Source organism: Siphateles boraxobius, unplaced genomic scaffold, assembly GCF_051911475.1.
Source record: "Siphateles boraxobius isolate OS27281-9 unplaced genomic scaffold, OSU_SipBor_1 29, whole genome shotgun sequence".
NCBI classification, from domain to species: domain Eukaryota; kingdom Metazoa; phylum Chordata; class Actinopteri; order Cypriniformes; family Leuciscidae; genus Siphateles; species Siphateles boraxobius.
Window position 1 is genome coordinate 12,323,613 of NW_027508908.1, and position 18,888 is coordinate 12,342,500.

General features: G+C 40.2%; 1 long non-coding RNA gene across 1 annotated transcript in view; it reads right to left on the reverse strand.

Annotated features, from left to right (window-relative positions):
• Nucleotides 1-8,644: 8,644 nt before the first annotated feature.
• LOC143753843 (uncharacterized) overlaps nucleotides 8,645-18,888 on the reverse strand; it is a 324,709-nt gene continuing 314,465 nt past the window's right edge. Inside the window, exon 4 of the long non-coding RNA XR_013207821.1 lies at nucleotides 8,645-8,746. This is a non-coding gene — a long non-coding RNA (uncharacterized LOC143753843). The remainder of the gene's footprint in view (nucleotides 8,747-18,888) is intronic.

Consider the following 18,888-nt stretch of genomic DNA (forward strand, 5'->3'; position numbering starts at 1 on the left):
TTTTGATTTAAGCTCGGCGTCTTCTAAGGGCCCCCCCCTGCCTCGGGCCCTGGGTACTCGGTACCCTTTTCCCCCCCCGCTACCACGCCCCTGCGCAGAGTTGTTGTTGACTTATCTCCTCAGCGGGCTGCAATGGCGGAATTCTCGAAATGGCCACAAGATGGCGCCGTTTATCGGCAAATCCGATATTACAAAACCGATACCCGATTATGGGGAAATGCTTAAATATCGTGAAAAAATATCGGTAAACCGATACATCGGTCGATCACTATTTAAAACTGGCAGGATTTGAGCGGGAAAGACCAGTTTGGTCGAGGACTGAGGCTGGAGGACAACAATAGGACTCAAGGTAGGGAGAGTGATCGCTGTGGATTTTCATATAAACATACTCATCCTATTATGTGATTTCTCTAACTAGGCAATTAGTTTGTCTGTGGGTATGTTTATTGTTTGGCATATTTCCATATACACTGCCATTATAAAAGGGCCTATTTTAAGCAGTCACCATGAAAACGCATTGATGTTACTAACAAAAATACTAAATGGAGCTTGCGGCGATACTAATAATGACAATATCAATAGTGCGCGCAACAGAAGCACCAACACAACAAATATGATCTGTTTTATGCTCAGCGGACATCATTTTTCTTCTCCAAATGCATTATGTGGGGAACGAGTGCGGCTGATTGCATTTGAAACGTATTATGGGACATCTGTCTAAATCTGAGATGATGTAATTATATAATTGAACATGTGGAGCTCTTTCCTGGAATATGGTTATTGGAAGTTGGCACGGGCTGAGAGCGACCGACCACAGCCGTTACGAGTGGAGAGAGAAAGAGAGAGCGAGAATGTTCCAGAACATAATGTTGGCTGCTTTAAAAAAATGCTTGGAAACTCTATGGTGTGCTTAGACAGCCATCTTTTAGAAACCATCCTTATGGAATCATATCCAGCCTTTGTGCTACAGCCTTGCCAGTGACGAAACATTCACAACTTATAAATGTAGATAGACACAAACTTGAAGGCCATATCAGCAAAACAAGTGAAAAACACATCTATGAATTAGTTTAGCTTGATTGATTTTAATTTAACCTTCCAATGTTTTTTGACATCAGAATCAATGCATTTCATCAAAATAAACTTGATGTAATATGTTGCTGATGAGGAGACTCGCACGTCACATAACGCAAATACATAAATGTGCCTGTTGTTTTTCATCAAGCACAGTTGAATTATTTGTCTAGAGCAGTGCACACAGCTGTCAGTGCACACAATAGCAATTCTGGTAAGTTTGTGTCAAGCACACACATACACACTTCTTCGTGGGGTGCAAACACAGTAGCAGGTGCTGTAGAAGTTAGTGCTAAGCCTGCGCAGACCATTCATCAGAACTGTTATTCATGAGCTTGTCTGCACTCCATGCTAAAGAGAAGAAACATGTCAGGCAACTGCCAAACAGAGCGTTCACCTGCACACCTGCACTGCACTCTGCACGATTGGCCCTATCAGTATTCATGCATCTAACTACAGCTGTTTCAGCCCACAGCCATGAAAAATGGTGCGGGGAAATATTTTATGCATAGACGTGTTGATTGCAGGGAAAGATTTTTACTGGTGTTGCCTGTTTAACACGTTGAACACATGTATAGCTGGGATGAAAAGTGTTTTACGGTGCTTTTTTGTATATAAATTAATTTTTTATGATCTTTTTATATTCTTTGGCATTGATAAAAGGACACCTCCGAAAATGAGAAAATAAAAAATTCCAAGAAGCCCCTGCAGCTAATCTGTGAATATATAAGATGAATAAAAAATGACCATAGACACTGATGAGTGGATGCTCCCTCGTCATGATTCTCCATTAGTTATCTTAGAGAACAATGAGAGAGTCACATTAGGTCACAGAGAGTGAACTTTAACAAGTTTTTTTTTTGTCATATATGTATATAATTAATAATTAAAATTATAATAATAATATATAGTCACGTTTTGAGTTGTTTGATCTATTTCTCTGTTCTGTTCATGTTTGAGTTTCCTTGTTCAGTCTCTAGTCTGTTCACTCAGTTCCCTATCGGTCAGTCACTACAACGTAGGTCATGACTGACCAATAGGAATCTCGCTAGAGAGGCCAATCTACTTCGAGTGAAACTAAAACAAGCCAATACACATTGGCGTGCAATCATTTGCAACAGCTGTGCAGCCTCGCAGCCCGGGTATTTAACAAGCAGCTGGTGCGATTGCACACTAGCTTTTTGCTTCGGAGCCAAGCACTTCGTATGCTGAACAGAGTGAATTTGAAAGCAAGCCTCTTCTGGATCTCTCCACTTTGGTGCGGGCGTGACGGCACAGCAGCGCGAGCGGTCTTTTTCTCTTCTCTCTCTCTCTTCTTTATTTGTTGTTTTAAAACTGAGCAAACAAAAAAAGCTGTTTTCACGGCTGGTAAGGTGCGCGGTTAAAGCGCTCAACGGCCGTTTTTACGGCTGGTAAGGTGCGCGATTAAAGCGCTCAACGGCCTTTTTCACGGCTGGTAAGACCAGCGAGAGAGAATCGCGCACAGACAGGTGAACATTCCTGTCTGTGTTCGCTGTGACCGTTCCCCTGCGTGCTTCAGCACCAAGGAGAGCAGTCTCTAAAAGAGCTTACACAGATAGTTTGCGTCTTTTTCAAGATGACATTCTATCTGTGTGTTTCTGGATGCGGTCGTTACCTGGGGTCGCGGGATGGTCACAATCGCTGCCTTGTGTGTCTGGGCCTCGAACACGCACAGGCAGCGTTCGTGGATGAGTCATGTACCCATTGTGGGAAGATGACCATCTCGGAGCTGAGGTCGAGACTCACGTTCCTGCAAAGGGGCGGAGTCCCCGTGCCTGCACCTCGTTCCAACCCCCCTTCGCGGGTTGCTACGGGCAGTGACACGGTTGACCTGAGGATTACAGTGAGCGCGCTTCCTTCGGGGAACCAACCCCCTAGGAACCCTCACTCCTCTCATGCTCCGCAACCAGTTGAGCTGCCAACGGAACGTTCTGGACCATCCTCGAGATGTGTACCAGTCGTTTCGTTCGGCACTTCCTGCGACGACCAGATGTCGATCGCTGCATCGGAGGGTGGGTCAGACTTCTCTACGGACGACGGCTCGGAGCCGCTGCCACTTCGTGCCGCAACTGACCTCGCGCTTCGTGCGACGAAGGTCACTGCGCGGTCAGTGGGTCGTGCGATGTCCACACTAGTGGTCCAGGAACGCCATCTCTGGCTGTGTCTGGCTGACATGCGGGAGACCAACAAGATCAGGTTCCTTAACTCCCCCGTGTCGCAGACCGGCCTCTTCGGTGACGCGGTCGAGAACTTCGCCCAGCAGTTCTCGGCTGTACAGAAGCAGACTGAGGCCATCAGACACATCCTGCCGCGGCGGTCAGCTGCTGCCTCCACCCCACCACCCGCGGCTCCTTGGTCTGCTCGTCGCCGTGGGCGTCCTCCTGCGTCTGCCCCTGCTCCAGCGCCGCAGCAGCAGCCTCCATCTAAACGACGCCGTGGAGCCAGTCGCAGGCGGGGCGCCCCGCCCGTCCAGGCCCCGCAAAGAGGGGCGGCAAAGCCAAGGGTAAGCGGCCCTAGGACGGGCAACCCAGAGATGGAAGGGACTGGGGGGTTGGAATCCTCACCACTCTCATCCGCCTCTTCTTTCGCCAGCCGGCAGCTGTGTACGGTCCGAGAACGCCACCGAGCCGCCTCCCGCACCTCCTGCCCCGTGGAACCAGGTAAGTGCTGCACAGCACACTCAGACTCCGCTACGGGCCGCCTCCCAGAGAGAGCATCCCGAGCTGCGTCCCTGTGTTCCACCTCGCTGCCCCACTCCGGGTACGCCTACGGTCCCTTTGGTCCCGCTTGTACGGTCTCTGCGAGCCTGGTTAGTGCTCCCCAGTCCGTCTCGCTGGCTCATTCGAACCATCAGGCTCGGCTATGCGATTCAGTTCGCCCGGCGTCCCCCCAAGTTTCGGGCCATCCACTCCACTACAGTGAGAGCAGCCGATGCCCATGTCTTGCGAGCGGAGATCGCAGTCCTACTGGCGAAGGATGCAATAGAGCCGGTCCCTCCAGCCGATATGAGGTCAGGGCACTACAGTCCCTATTTCATTGTACCCAAGAAAGGTGGTGGGTTATGACCGATCTTGGATCTGCGAGTTTTGAATCGGAGCCTCCACAAGCTACCGTTTAAAATGCTCACGCAGAGACGCATTTTCGAATGCATCCGTCCCCAAGATTGGTTTGCAGCGATCTACCTGAAGGACGCGTACTTTCATGTCTCGATTCTTCCTCGACACAGGCCATTCCTGCGCTTTGCGTTCGAGGGTCGAGCATATCAGTACAAGGTCCTACCCTTCGGGCTGTCCCTGTCCCCCCGTGTCTTCACGAAAGTCACGGAGGGTGGGCCCTACCCTAGACGGGTAGAAGCACTGAGAGGCCTGGCTCTGTCGGCTTGCTGCACCCTACTGTGCACCCTTATTGCTCCAGAGTAAAACCTGTCGAGTCCTCCAAAACCCCTCGGCCCGGACATGGCGGAGCGTCCGGTGCCAGGCCCTTATCCACTGAATCCTTGAGAACCGGACCTGGGCTGGGTTCCATATGTGTGACCCTACGGGAATGGGGTGCAGCGGCTGTGGCGCTTTGGTAGGGATTCCTATTGGTCAGTCATGACCTACGTTGTAGTGACTGACCGACAGGGAACGTCTCGGTTACATATGGTAACCCTCGTTCCCTGAGGGAGGGAACGGAGACGTAGGTCCCGTCGCCACATCTGCTGCCGCCCGCCGGGGTGGCCAGCTTTTTCAGGCTTGGCTCCTCAGCAAAAAACTAGTGTGCAATCGCACCAGCTGCTTGTTAAATACCCGCGCTGCGAGGCTGCACAGCTGTTGCAAATGATTGAACGCCAATGTGTATTGGCTTGTTTTAGTTTCACTCGAAGTAGATTGGCCTCTCTAGCGAGATTCCGATTGGTCAGTCATGACCTACGTCTCCGTTCCCTCCCTCAGGGAACGAGGGTTACCATATGTAACCGAGACGTTCTCTGTTCTCTCCCTGATTGTCTAAATGGTTTCTAATTGATTGTGTTAGTTCAGTTCAGGTGTGTTTCATTAATTCACTCATCAGCTCCTTAGTTTGCCCTTATATAAGCCCTCTGTTTCTGTCTCTTCATTGTCTAGCTTTGTTTTATGTCAGTGTGCTTGTGGTATGTTTCTTCTCGTTGACGCGTCTGTTTATTGTTTTGATCATTATATTAAAAGTCTCCTTGAATATACACATTTCTATGAACAAAACACACAGTGGTGTAACTTTGTTTTAAAAAATGGGGTAGGACAGGAGTAGCAGTTGCAGAAAAAAATAACATTACAAAGTCCAGAACTCAATTCCAGAGATTCTTCATGTCAGTGAATAAATACATGAAATTCTTGAATACCTTAATGGTCTGGTGGTTGAACTTTTGTTAAGCGTGTCAGAGGTTCTGGGTTCAAAACCACCCTTGTATAGTTTTTATTTTCTTCTTCATTAAAACCAAATATGTTCATCAGTGATTATATGTCAAGAGCATGGATACAATTGTGTGCAGTTTGTTTTCTGATTTCACTGGAACAAATAGGGAGTCTCCTCAGCTTTGAGCGATATATTGACGCGCTTGTCTGTGTGAAGATTATGCACGAGCCACAAGAGAACACTGTTGCCCTCCGCCACTGATAACAGTGGCAACGAACACTCGCATGATTTAAAAAACAACACATTCCAGCGCCAAATTGCCTCCTAGTTAACCAACGAACAAAAGGAATGCTAGTCAATAAGAGATGTTTATTTGTATTATGTAGGCCTACATCCGTGCCGCAGGATATTTCAAAAAAGTGGTGGGGACAATATCGAGCCTGGCAAAAAGTGGTGGGGACATGTCCCACCCGCAAACTACGCCTACGAAAACACATATTGAAAAAAGCGAAAGACACAGATTGAGCTGCTGCGGAAAAGTTAGGGTACATGATCCAAATTGTCCGAAAAATGAGAATGTTTTATATCTATAAGCGCTAAACAAAAGCATAAGCATTTACCTGTGTGCCTTGCCGTCTCGTGTTTAGACAGATGCGTGTGCAGTTTAATGCTTCTATCAAGTGTTTTCTTAAGTGCACAACTTATATTTTATGGTTATATCCTCTTCTGTAAATGTTAGAAAGTCCCACATGTATTTTCATTGATCATATTCTGACATAAAATGAGTCTTGTTAAACTTAACAGAATTTAATGAATGTGCGCCGGTTGGCGCATGCGCGTCAAATAGACGGAGCACGGCAGAAAAGGAGTGCAATAATTCTGACTAAAATAGACATTTTGATAAAATATTTTTTGTTAGAAATTGAGTGTAGGTTTAATAGAAATAATTGGAATATTCCATTAATGTAATTTAGTTACTATGTACAGACGAGTGAATGTGTATGTTATTCATACTTCATACAAGTTAATTTACATTTGTTAATTATAATGTTTAATTTAGTAGTTTTATTATCTCCTTTTCATTGGCTTTATAATATTACACATGGTTTGGAGCACGGCACTGGGCAGAATTTGGAATAACATTGTTAAAAATGGATTACAATTTTGTTTTAATGTATTTTTTTTTTTAGATCTCTCATCCGATTAATTGATTAATCAATAAAACAATTGATAGATTAATTGATTATCAAAATAATCTTTAGTTGCATCCCTAATATATGTATATGTATGTATGCATGTATGTATGTATGTATTATGTATATTTGACCATTTACAACATTTATTGAAAATGTTTGCCTCAAAAGAATGATTTATTCAAGGTTCAGAACGGTTATTATTTTAATTTTAAAACTTAATAACTTAAAACTTGGTCTGTTCATAACACAATGGTATGGATTCAGTAGACTTTAAATTTAGTGCATAACCTGTACAAACTACTTTTATTGTGCTTTTGTACAGTTTGCCACTTTGGTGTCCCATTCTCCGAGAGAGTCAAGATATTCTTCCAAAAAAATAAAAACATAAAATCCTTGTTTTGAGTTGCAGTTTTGTAACATGAAGGTTCAATGACAGATACTGTGGGTAAACTATTCCTTTTTGCTCGTTTCCATCCTGTCCCATAAACAAGAGCACAAGGGAAGTTTGGATCCCTAAGCTTAGCTAAAAAATAGTGGAAAGTAGATGACAAAAAAAAAAAAAAAAAACATTACAACAGCCCAACAGCTAATCTGGGTTCAGGGAAACAGTGAGGCAATCCAATTCTTTCTTATGAGGGGAGAAAAGAAAGAGGGGAACACAGACAATGGCATAGCTGATCAGAAACATTAGGCGCGTACCAGGCCTGGGCTCCCCAGCAGGTGGTCTGAGTCCGGAGCTCTTCGACAGCTCCTCTTAATCCCCTTTCAGCTAGGCTTCTCTTCCTGCCCCTGACCCCACGCTGCGATGAAGTTATCACCCAACGCAGCCTGGCTCTCTGGCCGCTTCAAAAAACACTGCAGCATTTATCGAACGTCCATTTATCTGCATGAAAGGAGTGCAATTTGCCCAATAATATCGCCACTCCATATGGAAAAAAAGAAAGCAAAACTATGGTCTATTCAATCAAGAGAAAGCATAATTCAAAACCCCACCGAAACCTCTTTCTTCTTGAATTTGAAGGAAAAGCCTAACAAAATGTACTATTACTATGAAGAGAGGAGTCCAGAGAGGTCAATGGCGAAGGAGAATGTGATGCTGAAACTTTCATTTATTTAAACAAAGCAACGAAAATAGAGATTTAAAGAGGTTTTAAACGTGTAAGGACGAACAACTGGGGCAGGTTAAAAACCTGGATATATAACAATGTAAGATTGAAAACTGGGACAAACAAGTAAAGGAAATGACAAGGGCCAAGATGGCGACGGTAAGAATTGTAGACTGTACTCTAGTTGCCCTACTTCATCGAGGTGCAGCGTCTCAAGCTGACAAAAGCTCAAGGAGGCAGCTGAAGTGGCAGGGATTTCAAAGCGAGAAGTGGGAGAGTCATTGCGTGCCCACCCGCAGAGACATATGGGGAGGAATACAAAAAGTTTTTTGTTGTTTTTTTGGGTGGAGAGCGTTTTCTCTCCCCTCACCCTCCCCTTTCTCTCTCTTGGTTTGGCGTGGTATGAACAAAGACAGAGGGCATTTTAATATCATAGGAGTGCTGTGCCTTTGATTCCATACAACGAATACTAACCAAATGCATTCTCATTGGTTCATCTTGGCACCGCCAGTCGCTGATTGGATGACGACGTTAAGCCTCGGAGGGATGTGAGAAGGTATGTCTTGTACACACTGACACACTAACACAATCACAATTTGCATTCACGCAGATGTTTTCCAGTTTTAGGCTTTATGATACAAAGAAAATCAATGGTGGACCAACCGACTGGTGCGTATTTCAATAGTTATTTTTATTCGCTCCACTGTATTGTTGCGTAGCTCTCTGATTCATGCATAGCATTACATCCCATTCATGATCTTCGGTTACCGAGGTTAATCTTTCTAACACTCCTGACCAAATGGAGTAACTAAATGTCATTTCAAACAGGGGCTTCACTCACCTGACTCAAAAGACTTGACACATAGGGATACCATCTGGTCAGTCAGATCTGCCTCAAGCGTAGAACGACTAATCCATGGATGAAGGTCAAGGGCCAGCAGACATCAGAGCATCAAGGCCAGGAATCAGCAAATCAACCTGCAAGGAAAGAGAGAGGAGACTTTGAATTTATTGAGTTTATTGCTTTGAAGACAAGAGAAATAAAAAAAAAAGAGGGAATGGATGCCATGTCTCACACAGTGGGTTCACCGCACATGTTCTCTCTACGGGCAAAGGTCTCTTTGGCTTATTAAAGAATGGGGTAACAGAGACTCTTGGTGTAATTAATGTACTTCGAACGAGACAGACTGTCAATAAGTTCAGTCAAGACACAATTAATGCTATTTAAGATCTAAATGCAAGTAAAATTGGTTTGAAAAGTAAATTAAATAATAATAATAATAATAATAATAATAATAATAATAATGGACAGTAACATTATTGTGAACTACAATATGATTGTAAGTTGAGTTGCAGGAAAATTGATCTGAGTGACATAAACAGACTTCTAAACAAAAAACTAACAAACATATGTACATATATACACTACCGTTCAAAAGCAACATTGATGATAACAATGTGTCTTGAGCACCAACTCAGTATATTAGAATTATTTCTATAGGATGATGCTTAAAATTCAGCTTTGCCATCAAATAAATAAATTAAATTTTTATAGATTTGTAATAGAAAACAGTTAAAATTTTAATAATATTTCACATTATTACTGCATTTTTGATCAAATATATTTAGCCCTCTTAAGCACATGAGCATTTTCAAAAAAATCTTATGATCTCATTTTCATTTTACATTTAATTTTATTCAGTTGTGTATAACCTAGAGTCCAAAAATAAGCTCCAAATGTGAGTAAAATATAAATAAAACAATGTTACCCTAGTTTGGTTAGTAAATGTAAATGTAAAATGTACTATTATATGGTTTAAGTTAACTCTAACATAGACAATTATAGAGAACGGCAACATAATACATGTTTTTTACCGAGTTGTAAGAATGATAATAGGTACCTAGCTGAAATAAGTTACATGAGCGATTCATCTACTAAAGAAATCTCTGTTGTAACTGTATCTTCTAACAACTTTCACCTTGCTGTCAGAAGTTGATCTGGGATGCTTAAGGTTTTTGTTTTTCTCCAGAACTCATATGTGCAATATACTTCACATTAAGCCACCAAAATGAAAATAAAAGAAACAAAAGCATATTTCTTGAGGCAGATGCAGTTTCAATGAGTGAAGGAAAGTAGTTCATAAGGCACAATTACTTGCATTGTTTATCACTAAAATGCAAGGAATAAACGGTTAAATAAATGTTATAAGGGCAAAAATGCATGCAATATTGTATTCATGAAAGTATAAAGGCTGGTAAAAAAAAAAAAAAGGCCATAACATCCACACATTTCTCTCCACCCTAACTAGACTCAGCCTTCAAACAAACCTGACAACCTCCTGACTGGACTTTTATTCCCAACGAGAGTCCAGACACAAGCTTTGATACTACCTAGATAACACACTTTTTTGAAGGCCTGATTATCATTCATGGATTCACCTAATCGGGGCTTAATTGAGAGCTATTTGCAGAGTGACACAGTTTTGCATATCCTCCTCTCATTTGCAGGAAAGAGAGAGAGAGGGAGAGAGAGAGAGAGAGAGAGAGAGAGAGAGAGAGAGAGAGAGAGAGAGAGAGAGAGAGAGAGTGTGTGTGTGTGTGTGTGTGTGTGTGTGTGTGTGTGTGTGTGTGTGTGTGTGTGTGTGTGTGTGTGTGTGTGTGTGTTTGTGTGCGTGTGCGTGTGCGTGTGCGTGTGCGTGTGCGTGTGTGTGTGTGTGTGTGTGTGTGTGTGTGTGTGTGTGTGTGTGTGTGTGTGTGACAGAAGGAGAAGAGAGTGAAGAGTATTAGTTCCCTATGGAGACGGGGATCTGGACAATGGACGGTTGGGAGATAGCATGAGGGGTTTGGGCGGACCTCCTGGTGAGCTGTAAAGCACAAACAACTCAGTGTTTCAGGAGATAAGAGAGAGAAAGTCTGTCTCAGCAATCACTATCATCTACTCAAGACCAAAATCACGATACAACACACCATACAAGACCCCACTATATAAAAGAGTGAAGCACAACCTAAGCTGAGCTGCATCAATGCTAACATACACCAAACACAAATATACATTGCTCACTTGGTTTACAGTAGATATTAGAGATATTTAGAGGGATAAAGAGAGATATGCAGATATATGTATAAAGGCAAATAAAATAGTGCAATAGTGCATGCATTCTCATTCTCTAAAAAAAAAGATCAAGTAACATCTCAACAGTGGAAAATAAAAGACACAATGCAGGTAAATTCCACCATTTGTAAAATACGCAGTTTAATTAAAGAGTGCCTCGCGTTGTCCTCATTCAGTATCTGCTGTCAGATGAGATGTTATCAGGCTATATGTTAGTGTCATTATTCTGATATCATTTTCGTAACTTGCTCAGACATAATTTTTTTTTTAAATTGTCTCACCTCAGAAAACTTTACTGTCCTGTCAGATCTTATACTGTGCTCACTATATACATGGTATGTCGTGTCAGCTGGGTAGGATTTGAATGCATGTTTGATGTTCATTCCATTCATCAGGATCGCTGTTCATTTGTTTTATTAACAAATCATGTGTTGTGTATTTACCATGGCAACTGGTCAATTCTTCCATACTTAACCAAAAATACCACTTTTTTCACATTGTGTTATTTTTTTTGATGACTGTGGTGGCTCATACCAATTTACTAAATATATTGTATTAACAAAAAATATTTTGACTGCTATTTAATAGTTTTACCTTGTACTGTATATTCACCAGTGTTAGTGGTATTCTTCCAATTTGTGGGACTGTGTGTGTGTGTTTGTGTGTGTGTGTGTGTGTGTGTGTGTGTGTGTGTGTGTGTGTGTGTGTGTGTGTGTGTGTGTGTGTGTGTGTGTGTGTGTGTGTGCGTGTGTGTGTTTGAAAAATACATTTGCTTGGTTCAAATTCCTAAAAAATTGGGTCTTGCTTTAATGACCATTGGAAAATGTTACCATGGCAAAACAGATGAGAACCACTGATATATATATATATATATATATATATATATATATATATATATATATATATATATATATATATATATATATATATATATATATATATATATATATAGATATAGATAGATATAGATATATAGATAGATATATAGTTGTATTTGTAAAAAACAAAGAAAACAAAAAACACAACAACAACAACAATATAGCTTATTTTTTGCCATTCCTTTTCCCCACTTCACTCACCATTAGCATGTATGGCAAAAAGTTATATTCAAACATATAACCCAAGACCTGCTCAAGGTTATATGTGTATTTGTCCATGTGTGTGTGAGAAAGAAAGCATGTTTACATGCACAAAGTCCCCAGAGGTGTTTGATTATTCCCTTGTGCTGCTGTGAATCTCCTCTATCAGACTCATGTGGGAAATGTAAATCCTCAAAGTAAGAAGCCTCTCGGACTTCTCAAGACCAGCCCGTGTGAAGCCTACTTCCTTGAGAATGCTAGAATAAAAATATGGATCACTTCATAAAAAGGAAAATGGGATTCTTTGAGCAATGTGTTGAGATGAGAACCTCTAATTCTATGAAAACTGATTCAGAGAGAGAAATAGAGAATATAGAAAGATAGGCTGAGAGATAGAGTTAAATATCAGTCTAAATCATGCCTGTCCACACATAGCCAAGAATGACTTAGGTCTTGCTTCTTGCTTCTTTGCAGTCTTGCTTCAAACTGATTTATCATCTGTTAAGTATTGATTCATGAAGGTGCCATGCTAACAGTTATTTAAAATGTATAACGTAATAAATACAATTTAGTTATACATCTTGAAATTGTAATGATTGCAATTCAATTAATTATTTTTTCCTATGTAGCTGAAGCTGATTTAAAAAAAAAAAGTAAGCAATTTTAATGTCACTTTCCATTTAATGAACAGATTTCTAAAATCATAATTTAACAAATTGGGGAACTAAACCATGGTCTGTCATTTATGTTAATTTTGAAATTTTCACATCTGAATGTTAGCAAAACCTCACCATTGAGCTTGCAATGAAATAAGCCCTAAACGTATTGCAATTGGAGCAAATGGAGGACAACTTATTTTCACAATGAAACCATCTATGGGGTCCAGCACTTGAATGCTTCTCACAACTGATTACAGCCATCCCTCATCATCGATAGTATTTTGTTTACAGTTAAAATACCACAGCTACAGTCATGCAAATGTTTCATTGCTACCAATTAAACATGCAATGAAAAAGACACATAAATAAGTCAAATATATCTGCACGTTCAAAGTTAATCTAATTCCTCCTCATCTTGGTAAAACTAGTCAAGAACAAAAAGCTTACGCGTTCTTAGGATGAAAAAGTAGAGCAGTGGTATGTGATTGATTATAATTGTGTTGACAGTCTTCTCTCATTCCTGGAATTGTTGGGAGATGAGTTTGCAGGATGATCCACAAACGCCTCATTGCTGCATTAGGTGACCTGTGGCCTACACAACCCGACTGACTGGCAGTGGTGAGTGAAGTGTTACAATCTTTTTGTTTAATTGCAAAATATGCTTTGAGGACTACTTGGTAATTCATCCAATTTAGTTTTTATTCATGTCCAACTTTCCAAATCAAGAGTCATAGTAGACTATGAATAAAGCAAATGCATATTTGCAAGTAAAATCTCACAATTAATTATTTTTTAATAATATTAAATTATATAAACCTATAATAGGTCTAATTTGCATTTGTCATGTCTTAAAGATAATAAAATAGCTCAACAATTACAATATTCTATAAAATTAAAAAATATTAGATTTTCAAGACACACTAGCATACAGTACAAAAGTTTGGGGTTGGTAAAACAGTAATATTGTGAATAATTATTACAATTTAAAATGCTTTTCTAAAAGATTTAATTAAATACTGAAGTAATGGCTGCACGCACACTCACACACACACATATATATATATATATATATATATATATATATATATATATATATATATATATATATATATATATATATATATATATATATATGTGTGTGTGTGTGTGAGTGTGCGTGCAGCCATTACTTCAGAATTTAATTAATACCACATAATCTTTCAGAAAACATTCTAATATGCTGATTTGCTGCATCTCTCAACATCACTTATTCCTATTCATATTTAAAACAGTTGTAATGTTTGATATTTTTTGGAAACCATGATACATTTATTTCAGGATTCTTTGATGAAAAGTTCAAAAGAAGAGAAATTGTTTGAAAAATAAATATTTTTTAACATTGTAATGACTGTAACTTTTAATTTATTTCAGCATCCTTTCACCCCAAAAAATCTTACTATACTTTTGAACGGTAGTGTATATTTAACAAAAAAAAAAAAAGTTCTGTTTTTAACTCTCTGGAATATTCGATTCTGATTGGTGAATGATTGAGTTTGAAATGTTTGAATGACTTAATAAAAAAAATAATAATTTCATTATGATTTAAATTTAAATCAATACTTCATGTCCATGTATTTATTTATTTGTTTGATTGCCGAGAACACAGCCAAAGACAGAGAGAGCCACACACACTGTCTACATGTCAACATTGTGTAAGGCAATCGCTCCTAGGATTATGCGCATACTAGAACCATTACTTTCTGCTTATTCATTTTTTTCTCCTTTCCTTCCTCTCTCACTTTCCTGTCTCGCTTTTCCGGAAGCCAAACTTTTCAGTTCATTAGAAGTCCATAAAAACAATTTCAATTACAATCATTCTCATTTTTTACATGTTTACAACTTAGGCTGGAATTCCCTGTATCGGCGAAGGAGGATGTTTTATGCATCAGGGTACCGTGAGCGAACATGATCCTCACTGGTCTGAGGTGGGACTAGCAGGAGGTTAATCATATGAGTTACAGAGCATTAGAAACGAGGAGAGAAAAAAATTGAGTGAAATGACAATCTGCTTTTCTCAATCCAGACCTGGTGGGAGAAGCGCCGAAAGGCTTGAATTTCCTTTAGGGTTCCACTGTCTGCCTCCTGCACCTGGAAGCAATCAGGAGTAACCTTATTACATAGAATAACAAGTACTATTTATACCACTGATCACACTTGCCTTATTTCTCTAATGGTGCCAATATTCAGTTGCAAATTGCTTGTGTCACTTTCCACATGCAACTACTAAGAAGGTGTTGCTGACCTGTCCAAGTGAATAAGAGGTGAGAGGTGGAAAACGGGAGAGCAGAAACTATAAAATGAGTATGTAACGACTAAAAAGCCCAGTAAAACCCCTGTGCACACGAGGCTGCACAGCTCTAGAATTTCATAAAATCAGACTGGCGTAAATAAGCTATGACAGCTCTTTTGGACTCCTCTATTTTTTAAAACAAATTAAAAGAAACATTAACACCAAAGGTCAAGGGCATTGCCATCTCTGCAGTTACAGTGTGTTTATGCAGTGAGGCGTTTGCTATGTAAATGTTTGGCTATATTTCTACTTTAAGAAAACATAATCCAATTTTATGTAATTGATGGTTATTATTTATTTTACAATTTGATTTATGAGTGATCTAGTAAATTTAGCTCAGGCCGTACCCAACTTCTATGTTTAGCTTTCAAAAAACGTCTCATATTCAACTCAACACCCCCTCCCCCACACGCACACACCTCACAGTTTCCATTTTCAAGGCAAGACGCTTTGAAACCGGTCTGTCCCATCTTCATTCACAAATAAATGAATGCTGATACAGCACCATAACTCTCAATCCATGTCCCTTTGGGACTGTCTAGTCCACCAAGGCAAATTAGAGCTCACGTTCTCCCCTGAGAGAGCTTGCCCCATTTTACGAAAATCACAACTGTACAACATGAGCCCTGATTTTCTTTTCAAAGTCTTCAAGGCTTGTTTTAAGAACAAATATGAAATTTGTCAGGCCTTCGTTTGCAATATATTCTCAAAGTAGGAGTTGAGTGAATCAAAACATTTCAATGCCAGACACATCTCCACTTGCTGACTGGACTCGGCACACAAAGAGACTGAAGGAGAGGAAACTTGCTGAAGAGGTTGCACGAAGGATTATGTTGTGATTTTAATTGAAAGGATTGTGAAATCGTCCCTATTCAGCTCATGGCGTCTCACAGCTGGGGCACTGGGATGGAGGCCTACTTTAACGGCACACTGAATAACCACCCTCTCATACCCACAATCCACCTCAGTAGCCTGATCTGGCATGCCAGCGTCTCATTGGCTTGTCGTCTGATTTCAGTTAAAGACCCCCTCCCTGGCAACCCATTTGGTAGGGAAGAGAGAAAAATAGCACCAGCAATCACTTGGAGGAGCCAACCAATCATGTTATTCGCACCAACATGGGCGCTATTACATCCCAGTTTTACTATAGAGAGAGGCACTTTTGAACAGACGAAAAGACGAAAAAGAGACATGAAAATATGTTTATGAGCAATGTAGCTTGATCCTCATAACTAGATGTAGTTAGGGAGACAGAAATAGAGAACATCAACAGAGATGTGCAGACAGGTTGAGAAAAGCATGGCTGCCACAAGACAAAGGGTTGTGCATATAATGCAAACAACACTGGAACTGAGACAGACCTGCATTTCCTGACTGAATGCACAAAGTTCAGTGAAATCCGAACTCCAAATTAAACAGATATATCCAAAATTTGACAACATGTCAAGCAATGAAATCCTGCCCTATCTATTAGAGGAACACAAGTACAAGCATGTAGCATCGTGTACGTGTTTGCTTGTCACAGTATGATGGGTTAGTGAACATTGTGCCTTCTCTTCTCGTCTCTTCCGCCTCAGTTAATTTACTTTCTTAACTATTTCTTCTTATTTTACAATTAATATTGTATTACTAGTAAAATGTTTCCTTTAACTTAATATTGTTTTGTCCTATTTATGTTTTATACAAATGTATAAACAGTCTTTTTATAAAAGTAAACCATTATTTGTCATGCCATGAAGTACGCTGAAAAACAGAAAGAGATAGAGAGAGAGAGCGAGAGAGATGGATGCTCTGAGAATGAGAAAGCAGTAATGCTGTGAAAGTGAGAAATACACAGGTGAGGGAGATGCAAACGATGAAGAATTATTTTTAAAACATATGATAAAGGAAAATATGGCGCTAATCCCTTTTTTGGCATCTTTTGTCCATGCATTAAGCAGGATATGTGTGCACATAACTGAAAAAAGTATGTGACCGCAAAAAAAAAGAACATACTTTTTATACAAAATGCCACTACTGTTTTTTTTAAATAATACAATAATTTATTTATTTTTTAATTATAAATTTATTTAATTATAGCGGGGGTACGGTTAGTCTGTATTCATTTCAACTAGCATTATATTAAAACAATTGAAGTATATGAGATATCCTTATTTAGCCAGCTATGTAAACATGATTGTGTGTGAGAGAGAGGAAGAAAGAGAGAGGATGAAAGAGAGACAGATACGGCCTCTGATGGGCCCGAAATCTGCAACAGGCATGAATGTCTTCTTGTTCAGATGGCCAATTATCACAAATGAGGCAACAATTAAATAATTAGCTAAAGCCCGATGTAACAGGCTCTAGTCACAATTAAGACAAAAACGCGACACAAAGCGTGTGTAATTAAAAGAAGTTGGTAAAAACAAGGAAACATCTAAAAGCAATGACAAATATCATTCACCTATCAGAACAACATTATTGAAATGTATTTCTTAATTAAATTCATAGTTGTTTCTCTTATGTGTTTCAATAATTATAATAAAAAAAAAAAAATCTGAATCTATTTGTTTTATACCCACACAGGCATTGCTCCTATAATATTTTGTGTATATGATTCTACATAAGGACTGAAATTGCAAAATAAACCACATAAAACAAGACTAAATTGATAGTAACGTAACAGAAAAAGAAAAGAAAAGAAGCTATTCTTCAAACTGTGCAGGGAATATCCTCATACCAGAGTAACCAGGTAAGTGGAGCTTTTAGGTGTAAAAGCAGCATGTGAGTGTGCGACACAGAAACAGCATCTTGCTGTGACACAACAAATCTCCTTGGCTCAAGGATTTTGCACCTAGGTGTAAATTGGAGCTTGTTTCGGCCAAGAATAAACAGGTCTTTTCGTGTCGGGACCTGAGCACCGTGCAAATCTGAATTCCATCTGTGTTAGTACAACTCAAAGCCCACTGCGTAAAGTGCGGGAGATTTGCGACAAGCATGTAAACAGCAGATCATATCTGCTATAAAGACTCTTAGTGCCCCAGTATCTGCTCTCTCAAAGAAAGCGGGAAACAGAGAAACCGAAAGCGAGACAGGAGGGGGTGGGGCGGAGGGCACTGTGGACTCCTGCTGTGGAGAGCCAACTGTGCCCTCTAATGGCTGCATATCAGCTGAGCAGAAATGGAAACATAATGTATATTTCAGCAAGTTGACTTCCAAGCTGTTCTTTCAGATGTGTTCTTGCTATTGCTTCGGCGCCAAGACCCGTTTTGACTGTCAAAGCATTAAAAGCACATGCCAAAAGTAGTTGTGAATGGAAAATGCAGCTGGTATTAAATCTATCATTGTAAATGCATGCAGATTTCATATTGCTGACGGGTTTTAAGAGGAGTCAAACAATATAAGACTGTTGTTACATGTTTGAAAGAGCTCCAAGACGTATGTTCACTAGAAGTGCTCTCATGGGTGTCGCACAATATCAGCACAGAGTTACAATTAATCAATACAAATAATAAAGAAGCCAAACCTTTGACCTGTATTACTTGGGTTAATAAAAGTAAGTCACTCTTACCCTTGTGAAATCTCCCTTCACTTCCATGAAAACGGCACTTTCCCGCTGACGGCTGCAACATTATAAATATGAGCTGTTGTGTTTGTTAAAAAAATACTTTTGATAGATTAGTAATGAGCAATCCTATAAGCATGTACATCAAAGTTAAAGGTGAGCTCTGCTTGGATGAGAACAACTGATGTGGGAGGTGTACTGGCGATGGGACGATGGGATTGAGAGAGAAGCGTCAGAAGGGGTCAGCGCCATTGTGCACATGTCAAGCGGAGGGGGCCATCTCACCGAGGACGCCAGTCTTGCTGGGTTCTTGTTTAGGCTGCCAATCCATGGCTAAAGATGTTTAGATTGGATATGCGGGGGAGAGAATATTAGCTTTGGTCTTCACCCCACCTAA